Source organism: Schistocerca serialis, chromosome 5 (assembly GCF_023864345.2).
Source record: "Schistocerca serialis cubense isolate TAMUIC-IGC-003099 chromosome 5, iqSchSeri2.2, whole genome shotgun sequence".
NCBI classification, from domain to species: domain Eukaryota; kingdom Metazoa; phylum Arthropoda; class Insecta; order Orthoptera; family Acrididae; genus Schistocerca; species Schistocerca serialis.
This window is the reverse complement of record NC_064642.1, coordinates 679,898,519-679,911,515: the sequence shown is the minus strand read 5'-3', so window position 1 is coordinate 679,911,515 and position 12,997 is coordinate 679,898,519.

Sequence of the window (12,997 nt, the reverse complement as noted above, 5' to 3'; positions counted from 1 at the left end):
CACATCAAAGTTCGACGTCAACATGCCTTAACCACTCATAGTCGCCATATGACAGTACTAGCAGTGGGGAGGGGGGGGGGGGAGGGAGGACATGGAGAGGGGGGAGGGGGGAGGCGCAAAAGTCTTTGTAGTGACTGGAGACGGAATGATTTTTGTGACATCCAAAAGAGCATGATCACTGGCTTTTGGACCAAGGGCGCCGTGCGGGATTAGCCGAGCGGTCTAATGGCGCTGCAGTCATGGACTGTGCGGCTGATCCCGGCGGAGGTTCGAGTCCTCCCTCGGGCATGGGTGTGTGTGTGTTTCTCCTTAGGATAATTTAGTTTTACGTAGTGTGTAAGCTTAGGGACTGATGTCCTTATCAGTTCAGTCCCATAAGATTTCACACACATTTGAACATTTTATGGACCAAGGGTGGAAGCATTTCCTAAACGGTTAAGTTTGTAGACTGTCCGCATTTCGCCGTGGTTAAAGGATACCGAGAATAGCAAAATGTCCCTATCCACTGATACAACTGTGGTGCACCACGGACCATAGTTGACAGAGGTAAACGACGGCTTCGGAGCTGTGTACTGACGAACAGACGCGCAAATGTTGGGAAACTGACCACCAACGTCAACCAATGAGCAACAGACAGCGTCTCCTCAACGGCTGTTGAGCCAACGTTGCAGGATCCTGGTTCATGCACTCATGCTGGCTGCTGCTCGGCGTCAACCAAGGCTGGAATTTGCACTCCAGTATCGCAACTAGACGTATACTGAGTGGCGTCAGGTTACCATTTATCCAACAGATCAGCAGGGTGCCCCAGTCGCCCACACATGCTTCGTGACTTTGAAATAACAGCGTACTTGAGAAGCATATCACGATCAGGTCAGCAGAAAGTGATGTCTCATAAAATGAACCGGTTACAACCTTGCACACTGGCCCTAGGACGACGTTTCCAACGCATATCGTAACTGCAGAGAAATTTTATGAGTGCCATGTAGAGCAATTTTAATTTACGTATTCTGTGGTGAACGTGTGGGTGCTATTCTGTCATTCTGCACAACGGATTAATCTGAGATGTACCCTTTACCCTGTGGCTCCTGCAAGATGCAATCCCCCCCCCCCCACACTACTCCAGAAGTCAGACAGATACTCCTAACGTTCTAAAGAGAAACGCCTGAAAAACTTTCAGCAATAAATATCTTCTGGAGTCGTCCACTATAAGGAAATGACACAAAAATTCACAAAATTTCTTATGTAACTGGTGGGATGCTTGGGTACTGGAGTAGTGCTAGTTAGTGTAAGAAAAACATGAAACTAACGAAGATTATTTATTTATTTATTTATTTTGCAAAAATTCTGAGAAATCACAATGGCACTTTTAGTTCTGAACTGAACAAGTTATTTCCAGGTTCTTTTCGGCATGTGAAGTTACCTCTCGAGGAGAGGATCCGCTAATGAAATATCTATACAAAGTTTAAGATTGTTATTGACTTGGAAGAATGGATGAGAGCCGGGCCTACTCAACTTGAATAATTTTCCGTTAGAATGTTGCTAGGTACGGTTGAGGCTGTCGCGTGTTAAATGAAGTGAAGTGTATTGTTGTGGAGGAAATATGGGGCTCGCAAGAGCTGTAGCGCACAATACCGTAAGCTGCAATGACTGCTGTCTGCGCCGCTCGCTGCTGACAAATAAGATAACTCTCATTCTATCTGGATTGACCTTCGCCAATCAAACTCTCCCTACGCCCTGATGAAGTCAAGGACTCCTATTCGCCCCTAGTCTAACTATTGGCAGGGTACACCGGTCAGATAACCGGTCCACCGCGATGCCACTCAAAAATTCGCTCATAGGCGTTTAACTATAACTCTGTCCATTCACATCACACAATAAGTGTGGTGGCCAAGAGAGTGAACAACGCTTAATCGCAAGGACTCAATATAGAGTCGCACTCCGATTCGCTCTTGACAGAGGTGCTCTCCCAGTGAAGTACTGAGGAGAGACTTGTTCCTCGCTCTTTGAGTACACATACGAGCACACACGCTCTCAGTATGTGTTCTCGCTCCAAGGTCGACAACGAAATGGCCCCTCTCCACGCCAGACGTGAAGGGGTATATCTTTCGGTCTCTTCCATTACTCTTTCAGTTCAAGGCATCAGGAATATCGCTGCCAATCAGCATTGCTCTTCTAAAGTGGGAGAATCACTTTTCGTTTAAGGCGACCAGTCCGGAAGTCTGTAGCATCGGTGTTTGGCGTTTGCTGTCTCCCTGTAAAAACCTCTGAAACTGTGTGCTATGTTTGTAAAGAATGCATAGTCTGGGTGCTCCCACGCAATGTAGCGGAATTTGCTTTTAAGCCGAACACGGGATCGTTCTCCCTTTAACTCGGGCAAACGCTGGCTGCACTACGTGCAGTTGCCAGCCGATGTAGATAGGTTGACTCGTCCTCTGAAGGGACCAATCTCCTGGCGTGCGGTTTGCCTCTCCCAAACTAAAAGCTTTTGTAAGCGTCGTGTCTTGAATGTGTGTGTGTAGACCAGCCTTGAATATTTCAATCTCTGTGTGCACTTGCAATTTACTTGTTATTTGCATATCGTTTACATGAATTCATACAACATTGACTTTATCTTATCGAGTTTGGGTTCGAATGAAGCATCTTGATGTGCGGAATATGAAAGCAATGAAGGTCAGGAGACCACGAAGTTTTACAGTATGCAGATTCGCCCTGCGTGTAGTCATTGTACATTATACTGTCGCTAGATTACAAAATATGTGACACGTGCCTTACGCCACATCCGACGCCATTGCCACGTGACTGTATAAACTCTCAGTGGAAATCACTCGATCAAGGGGCTAAAGTAGCCAGATTCTGTCCTTGAGACCATCGTCCGCTCGTTCGTTTCTTGCCTCTAATCAAGTCTCTAGCGCGGTCGTGCCAGGAGGAGAATCGGTCCGGAGCCAGTGTGCGCCGCAGGTTGCCTATGCAGGAGGGGCCAGCGCGTTCGCCAAGATTTAGCGCGGTGCGGCGCGGCAGACGCCTGCGGGAGACGTAACTTCGGCAGAGGCGGCGCCAGCAGCCAGACACGGCTGTGTTTCCATTAGCAGAGGGAGCGACTGCCGCGCCTGGCCGCAGCTCTACCCAAAGTCGCGGTCAAAGTTCACTGCAGCCCAAACCTGCCCAGCCCGGGGCAACGCACTGACACGAACACACTCGCAGATTCCCGAACGCGGAACAAAGCCGCCTGTCTGCGCACCGCGCGGCTATGTAATTTTTTTCCGCTCTCCTTTTTTTCCGCCGTTACGCCTCACCGGGGTTTCCCCTTTTGCCGTTCAGCCACGTGTCTCTCTCTTTCTTTCTCTCTCTCTCTCTCTCTCTCTCTCTCTCTCTGTGTGTGTGTGTGTGTGTGTGTGTGTGTGTGTGTGTGTGTGTTTCAGAGGGAAGAACAGCTTCAGAGGGACGGACAAGGTGGGCGCCCTGGGGGCTGAGACCGCGACAAGGCAGCTCGACTAATTATATACAACGGGCGGCGGCACGGTGCCCTGTGGGCCCCTGCGCGTGTCCTAGTGCGGGGCACGGCCTATAATAATGGCCCGCTGAGAGACTCGGCGTTAGAGACGCGCTACATATCTGGCTCGTTAGCCGAGGCAGAAACATTGCCGCTGAAAAAAAGAAAAAAGAAAGGGCATAGTGCGCGTGGCCGCGAGGTAGCGCGAGATCAAAGTGGGCCACGGCGCTGCTGTTTTAGCGAGCGTCTGTAATTACAGACTGTGCACCTCCCGGATTGTGCTACTGCCGCTGGAGAAAGCAGCTCGGCGGGGAAGGATTATGAGCCGAAAACTCTTAAAACTATTTATTCTGTATAAACGAAAAGGGACGTATGGGTAAGAGAACAGATCCGCAAAATTACAGACCAATAACCCTAACATCGGTTTATTGCAGAATTCTTGAATCGCAGTTCGAATATAATATATTTCCTTGCGACTGAGAAGTTTATGTCCGTGAATTGGCATGGGTTTAGGAAGCAAAGTTCTTTCGAAACTCAGCTAGCCCTTTTCTGCCTGCCGGGGTGGCCGAGCGGTTCTAGGCGCTACAGTCTGGAACCACGCGGCCGCTACGGTCGCAGGTTCGCATCCTGCCACGGGCATGGATGTGTGTGATGTCCTTAGGTTAGTTAGGTTTAATTAGTTCTAAGTTCTGGGGGACTGATGACCTCAAAACTTAAGTCCCATAGTGCTCAGAGCCATTTTTTTAGCCTTTTTTCACATGATGTACTGTGAACTATGTACGAAGAACAACGGGCAGATTCCATATTCTAGAATTCTGGATTGTCTTTGGCACGGTGCCCCATTCCAGGCTGTTAAATAGGGTACAAGGATATGGAATAGAATCACAGATACGTCAGCGGCTCGAAGACTTCCAGAACCCAGTATGTTGTCCTCGATGGCGAGTGTTCATCAGAGAGAGGGTTTTCGTCAGGAGTGCCCCAAGGAAGTGTGATAGGATCGGTATATTCTAAACGATTTAACAGAGGCTGGGCAGCAATCTGCAGTTGTTTGGGATGATGCTGTGGTGTACGGTAAGGTGTCGAAATTGAGTAATGTAGGTGGACACAAGATGAGTTAGACAAATTGTAAGTTAATGCCGATGAGTAGGAAAATCGAAGCCGCAATGTTCGGATACAGCTTTAGTAGTGTACTGCTTGACATAGCCATGTCGTTTAAATATTTGTGCGTAACGTTGCAAGACGATATGAAATGGAAGGAGCTGTGAGGATTCGGAATCATAAACTAACGTAAGGCCGACAGAGCGGTGTGCTGACCCTCTATACCCGCATCCTGTGATGTCGGTTTAGTGGAAGAATTCTAGGAAACTGTGGTTCATCTTGAAGTAGACCGCATACAGGACGCAACTGCGAGTTAATCTTGACACTGGTCGAATGTTTGAGATCAGTACCATGTCGGGTTAAAGGAAGACATCGAAGCAAATCAGAGGCTGGCTGCTACATTTGTTACTGGTAGTTCTGAACAACACGCAAGCGTTACTGAGATGCTTCGGGATCCTAAGTCGGAGTCCCTGGAGGGAATGAGACATTGTTTTCGAGGAACACAATTGAGAAAATTTAGAGAACAGACATTTGAAGCTGCGTGCAGTACGATTCTGTTGCTTCCAACATACACTGAGCATAAGGACTACGAGATACGATACGTGAAATTAGGGCTGCTGTGGATGCATGTAGACAGTCGTTTTCCCCTCTTTCTGTTTGCTAGTGCAAGTGGAACAGGAAAGGATATCACTAGTACGAGGTGCCCTTCACCATATGCCTTAAGTTTGATTACGGAGTATCGATAGAGATGTAAATGTCGATGAAGAAGTGACAAACTACAGCGCCAACAGCTTGACACGTGGAATCTGTGAACTATGGAAGGCAGCTGTCAATACAAGTACTGTTTTTTGCTATCGGTCTGACCAGTAATCATTTTGGCGGATTAGTTTTCCGCCACTGTTATTACGTGAGGTGAATTATCGGACTAAAAGCATCTGGAGATCTGTTAGTGGACAATTCTTTGGGATGTGTCCAGCCTTTGCCTTTCTTATTACTTGAACTCTGCATTCAGTGAAGTGATTACTTGTCTATGGGTGAATGGCAGCCCATTCTTCCTCAGAGGCCGAATTCAGAGAATTGAGTGAGTCAGTTCAATTCAATTTATTGCCATGAATTGTTGACTTGTTATCTGGAAACTCCAAACAGGTTGTAAATATTCAGTATTCATGAAACTTCCTGGCAGATTAAAACTGTGTGCCGGACCGAGATTCGAAGGCGGGACCTTTGCCTTTCGCGGGAAAGTGCTCTATCATCTGAACTACCCAAGCACGATTCAGGAGTGCTAGTTAGGTTCCCAGGAGAGCTTCTGTAAAGTTTGGAAAGTAGGAGACGAGGCACTAGCAGAAGTACAGCTGTGAGGAGGGGGCGTGAGTCGTGCTTGGGTAGCTCAGATGGTAGAGCACTTGCCCGCGAAAGGCAAAGGTCCCGAGTTCGAGTCTCGGTCCGGCACATAGTTTTAATCTGCCAGTAAGTTTCGTATAAGCGCACACTCCACTGCAGAGTGAAAATCTCAATCTCGCATTCAGTATTCATGGTAACAAGCAACTTTTATACATACATACATACACACACACACACACACACACACACACACACACACACACACACACACATAGCAACCATTGTTAAAGAAGAAATAAAACTGAATCGCTGAAAACAACGTAAAATAAAAGGTATTTGACTCAAGTTGTGACTAATGTCGGACGTTAGAATCTAGAGCAAAATTGACGCTCTAACTCATTCCACATGTTTTCCATTGGCTTCAGGTCGAGACGCTACACAGACCTGTCTGTTTCAGGAATGTTATTGTCACAAACAGTTGCTACTCTACTACGGGATGCATTTTCATGCTGATACCGAGGGTCATCACGCCAGAAATGTTCGTCTACTGTAAGCACTACACAATATTGTAAAACGTATTCCTATTCTTCCGAATTTACCATTTTCTTAAGCACAATAATGAAGCCACACCCTAATAACAGACAACACCACATACCGTAACACCAACTTCTTCCCACTTCAGACCTCACACATCACGTGACAGCGGGTAAGGCTCTCCAGGCATTCGGATTACCACAGGGTCTAGTACGATTCACCACAAATAGATCACTCGTTTCCAGTCATCCACTGCCCATGGCAGTCTCTCTTTGTACCTCCTCAGGCGTCTCTCAGCACTGACTGGACAAAGGTGTGACTTACAAGGAGATACTAAAATGTAGACTTTCACGGCCGGAAATATCATGTCCATTATAATTATCCGGGCTGTTATGCCGTGGTCGGTTGATGAATTTTGTCTCAATTCCCAACGTTTCGTCTCCGACTGCGGGAGACATCTTCAAGGGGGTTCGTAGGTCGATGGAAGGTCCAACGCACCCAGTGGCTCGCTACTGACTGCCGCTAAATTCCGTGTGCGCGCTCCCGCGCCGCGGTGTGACGTCACGTGTTTTGAAAACGTCAGTGCAATTGGCCGCTGTCCGTCGCTGTCGATCGCCGTTGCCATCACCCAGTAGTGGGCGGGTGGTACACATCTTCTTTAACACCTGCATCCATATACCGTTTAATTTCACGCCCTCTTCCTATCGGTTTCGAGGAGACGCAAGTACTAGCGGCCACAAGCGGATGCTACGAAAGGCTCTACAGGGAGGCAATCGAAATCGCTAAACACCCAAATAATTTCAACCGAAATTTGATCAGGTACAGAGATTGCAGTATGAAGATCTCTTTAAAATCGAGTGAAGTGAAGATTGGCTGAAATCGTGGATACGTAAACGAGGACAGAAACCCAACTACCGCAGCAACTAGGAGGCATGCGTTAGGCATATGCCCTGGACCCAATGAAGTCCGTATCAACCCAAAAAATTATCAACAATCTAGTAGTGTGACTGTATATCTTTATGCTTCATAACAAGCAGAAAGACTACTACTAGAAGAGCAAGTCGTTGTGGTACATACACATCCTTTAGTGTGATGAGTGGATTCGTGCTACTCACCATAATTTCCTCTTCGGAGCCAACCGCATAATCGCAAACTAAAATTTCCACCCTATGTTCTCAAGTATTTCTTGAATGTATCCCAGCCTCTGTCGTTCGTAACTGTTTTCACATTTACAGCTCCCTCAGAAACCATGATAGCTATACCCTGACGTGTTAACACATATCCCATCATCTTGCTCCTTATTCCTTTCAGTGTTTTCCAAATATTGAATTCCTCAGCTATTCTGGGGAGAACCTACACATTTCCTATCAGTCCATTTAATTTTCAACATCCTTCTATAGCACCACATCTCAAACCCTACGATTCACATCTTTAACGATTTTCCCACAGTCCACTACCTCTAATTAATGTCTACGTTTCGTACCAGTAGACTTATTTTGCCTGTGCTAGTCTGTTTATTATGCCCTAATTGTACCATCCGTCATGTTATTTTGATTTCCAGGCAGCAGAATTCCTTCACTTCGGCCACTTTGTGTGTCTCAATTCGGATGTTAAGTTTATCGCTAATCTTACTTCTCCTACTCTTTACCACTGTCGTCTTTCTTTGGATTACTTTCAGTCCGTATTACATGCATTTTAGATGAGTGCATTTAGCAGGACCTGCAATCCAACCTCACCTTCACTGAAGACGAAATGTCGGCGGTGAATACTCCACTTACAACAATTTTAATCTCATGCATAAAACTTCTCTTTATGATGACATAAAACCACGAATCTACGGTTTGTACTACTCCCTCGTACTCTGATGTAAATACACTGGAAAATAAATAACTAAAATTAGCAACGAAATCAAAGAAACAGCTGAAGAGGTTTCCAGATTTACGGCAGTTGCTGTAACGACAGGCTGAATAACAATATAAATTGATAGAAGCTTTAAAAAGTCCTGAATTACGTTCGATAAAACAGAATTTTCGTAGCGAAACTCCGTTCGTTTGAAACGGAGCATTTACAATCAGCATGCATTACCAGTTCTGTCAGTGCGGAAAACATTTAAAAATTGAAGATTGCGCAGACAGAAATTCAGAGAAGCATGTTAGAAAATATTAGGTAAAATATAAAGTTCTGGCCTGTACGGCGCAGTCGCTCCCGACCGACCGCTGTGTCATGCTCTACCTATAGAGCCACCGCATGCAGCATGGACGGGCGTGTGGTCAGCATCTAACTATTCCGATCGTTGTCGGTTTTCTTGGCTTTGCAACCACTACAAGTCGGTCGAGTAATTTCTTAATTGGCCTCACGAGACTCAGTGCATCTCATTCCAGAACTTCCATCAAGAAAAAAATCTCTTGGAGTTCTGGGAATCGTACCCGGGTTATCCTAGTGGCAGTCAGTCGCACTGGCCACTCAGTTACGAAGGCGAACAGAAGCTGGTAGGAAAGACATGAAAATAAACGAATGGTTCAAGAACAGAATGGAGTTAAGACGTAATGAAAGTGAAATGGAGTTGGGCGCACGAATCAAGGAGGCTATGTGGAAGGTGGATCAGAAAAAACATATTTTCTATACTAACGCATAAATATCAAAAATAGGTGCCTAAACACAATTCAGGCTTAATTCGACAATATGTAGACTGGGACCTGTTATTATACAGGGTGTTACAAAAAGGTACGGCCAAACTTTCAGGAAACATACCTCACACACAAATAAAGAAAAGATGTTATGTGGACATGTGTTCAGAAACGCTTGATTTCCAAATTAGAGCTCATTTTAGTTTCGTCATTCCAACGTGACCATATTGTAAATTTTCACGATCAACATGTGTGGGCTGACGAGAATCCTTACGCAATTGTGCAATCACTTCATCAACACAGAGTTTCTGTGAACGTTTGGGCAGGCATTGTTGGTGATGTCTTGATTGGGCCCCATGTTCTTCCACCTACGCTCAATGGAGCACGTTATCATGATTTCATACGGGATACTCTACCTGTGCTGCTAGAACATGTGCCTTTACAACACAACATGTGGTTCATGCACGATGGAGCTCCTGCACATTTCAGTCGAAGTGTTCGTACGCTTCTCAACAACAGATTCGGTGACCGATAGATGGTAGAGGCGGACCAATTCCATGGCCTCCACGCTCTCCTGACCTCAACCCTCTTGACTTTCATGTATGGGGGCATTTGAAAGCTCTTGTCTACGCAACCCTGGTACCAAATGTAGAGACTCTTCGAGTTCGTATTGTGGACGGCTGTGATACAATACGCCATTCTCCAGGGCTGCATCAGCGCATCACGGATTCCATGCGACGGAGGGTGGATGCACGTATCCTCGCTAACAGAGGATATTTTGAACATTTCCTGTAACAAAATGTTTGAAGTCACGCTGGTACGTTCTGTTGCTGTGTGTTTCCATTCCACGATTAATGTGATTTGAAGAGAAGTAGTAAAATGAGCTCTAACATGGAAAGTAAGCGTTTCCGGACACATGTCCACATAACATATTTTGTTTCTTTGTGTGTGAGGAATGTTTCCTGAAAGTTTGGCCGTACCTTTTTGTTACACTCTGTATACACACAAATTACACAGGTTTATAGCAAATGCATTTAAAGTAGTGATTATCCTTCCAGACACCTCATACTTCATTTAAAATTCGTTATGGAAATGGCAGGAGTTGATAGGACAATAACGTCACTTAAAAGGATTCTTATTTAATTATGCAATGCCGCGCGGGATTACCCGAGCGGTCTAAAGCGCTGCAGTCATGGGCTGTGCGGCTGATCCCAGCGGAGGTTCGAATCCTCCGTCGGGCATGGGTGTGTGTGTCTGTTCTTAGGATAATTTAGGTTAAGTAGTGTGTAAGCTTAGGGACTGGTGACTATAGCAGTTAAGTCCCATAAGATTTCACACACATTTCAACATTTTTAATCCTGCCGGAAATGTACTCGTAGGTATGAAAACTATGTTGCAGTTTTCTTACAACATTCAGAAATATTTGGAAGAATCGCACGATTAAACTACTTGTTTTTGAGAGTCATTTGAATGAGATTCGTGTGCGACTAGAGCAGAGCTCGAGACTGCATCGTCCATGTTTTCTGTACGCGGTGTCCTTCATAAATGAGCTACACTTTCCTAGAATTCTCCCGAAGTCCACCGTTTGCTTTTTCTGTAACTAACATTTCGTACTCGTTCCATTTCATGTCTTTTGCATCGTTAGACTCAGATATTTATTCGACGTGACTACGGCAAGCAACAGATTCCTAGGACTGTATTCGAAAATTAAGGAATAATTTTTCCTCTTCATCACGTGAACACATCTTCCACTTTTATAGCAAGCTGCTATTTATCACAACAGATAGGAATTCCGTTCGAGGCATCTGCTATCGTCCTACAGCAGAACCAGCAACGAGGTTATATAACGCCGCTTCCAGAACTACCGAAGGTGTGTCTCCCGCCCTCCTCAACCTCCCCCCCCCCCCCCCCCCCCGCCTCCACCACCACCGCAACCACGCGGAAAAAAACTATCTTCTTGCAATTTTTTCTAGAAATAATTTTGCGATTTGTTGGACAAGTTTAATTAAAATGAGGTGTTACTGAAAACGTCTACTCAAATGCGCTAAAAACACAACAAATTAAATGCATTATTTTAGTAAATGAATGAAAATCTGGAAAGTAAAACACAAGCAATTCTTAATCTTTATGGCAGTGATTGCATACTCATTTTAGTATGATGTATAATAAAAAGCAGATAACTTCTTGCTCCAGATATTTTATAAACAGAGTATAAAGTATCAATAAAAATAAACGAAAAAAACTAAAATTCTTCAGAACACAACCTTTCCTATAATTATGATCTTATAAGAAATTTACTTTCCATTTCTGTGTTATAAGCGAAGGAAATGCATTGAATCTATTACTGAATTCATATCTAGAGGCTGTGGCGTATTATGTTGATGAGACAGCAGAGTGTGACCTTCTGCTTCCCTTATACTTGCCCCTAAAAAGGTTCTGCAGTCGCTGGAATTATCATATATACACAAAATGCTATTTCTGTGTTTGGGTAAGCATCTCTTAACTCATATTTCGAAAAAAAAATTATTCAAAATATGTAAATACGAAATTGTGTGGGTTCTGGTCATAAATTATTGCTACTTGAATTTTAAGGCAGCTACCTCGTTAAGTTACTCGTCTGCGACGATTTAAAAAAATTAAAATTATGATACAGTGGTTTCATTCCAGATGGTCCGGAGTGGAAACTAAAGCGAGTTGAAATGATGTGCTGTGTGTGAAATCTGTTTCCCCTTTTTCCTTACTATCCTATCAAATACTTTGAACCCGGATAGTCCATCTCATAAAAATTCGAAAACCTTAGTTCAAACAGTGTATTTCCCTCAACACCCGCTGCCGTACTCTTGAGATCCTGCAGTACCGTGGTGTAATAGCAGAAAGTACTCCATTGGTGAAGAGCGAGTTATGGTATAGGCAGCAGCTGTATGAACCAAGGGCACCGTTGACTTGACACGACACCCACGTGAGTTGTTTATTAGCAGTCATTTCTTTATGAAGTTACTTCGACGAAATGAGACTGTGACGACAGCAGTCTAGTGCCGAGATAAAGGGCTCTTTTCGCAGATAAAATATAGGAACACGTGAGTCAGAAAAGCTCACGTGCCTCTCCCAGGTAGTTCCTAAATTACCTTTCTTGCTTTTTTGCCAGAATCTCCGCCCCCTCTGTGCCTGCACCCTTGGCGGGGGCCTGTATCATACGGCCTCGGCGTGGCCCTGCCTACAGCCACTGAAAGACGAGGCTTTCCCGTACACTAAAACGTCATCCACATTATCAGATCGCCCATATAGTTACGCCACTGCCTATCTAGTAAGTGACGGCGTACCTTGTACAGTCGCGGACAAAACGAGAGAGACCCCTCACCTTTTCGTTATGATGATCCGCACAGCTTTGAAGTCTGCTACACAGCATAACAGGCAAGGCGACGAAGTGCTACCAACATACTTCGCACAGGCGTGAAATTGAAAAGCTATCCGAACTTTGTCAGTCTGTTTTCAATCATGATTATGACTATATTAAGCTGATTAGTGTGTTAAACACAACATGTATATATAAGATACAAATGGAAGAAGAAACTCTAAGTAGTATGAATTGTGCTAATAAAAATTAATTTCAGCCTATCGAGATAACATAACTGTTTTAGTAAGACAAAGTATCCCAGATCGTTACGACGTAGCAAAATATTATGCGCATTCGGTCACGAAACGGTCTATGTCAACGTCGAGACCAGTCATTCTGGATTACAGTTGCTGACCTACCATGAAAGTGTGCAAATTTAGCAATGCATGAAGATTCGTAACGAAATTCAGTTAAAAATCATTCAGTGCCACACGTAAGTCAATTCAGTTATTGCCAGAAGCGGAAAAAGTAGGCAGTAACAAGTATGAATTTCTACAAGATTTTCATATTTAC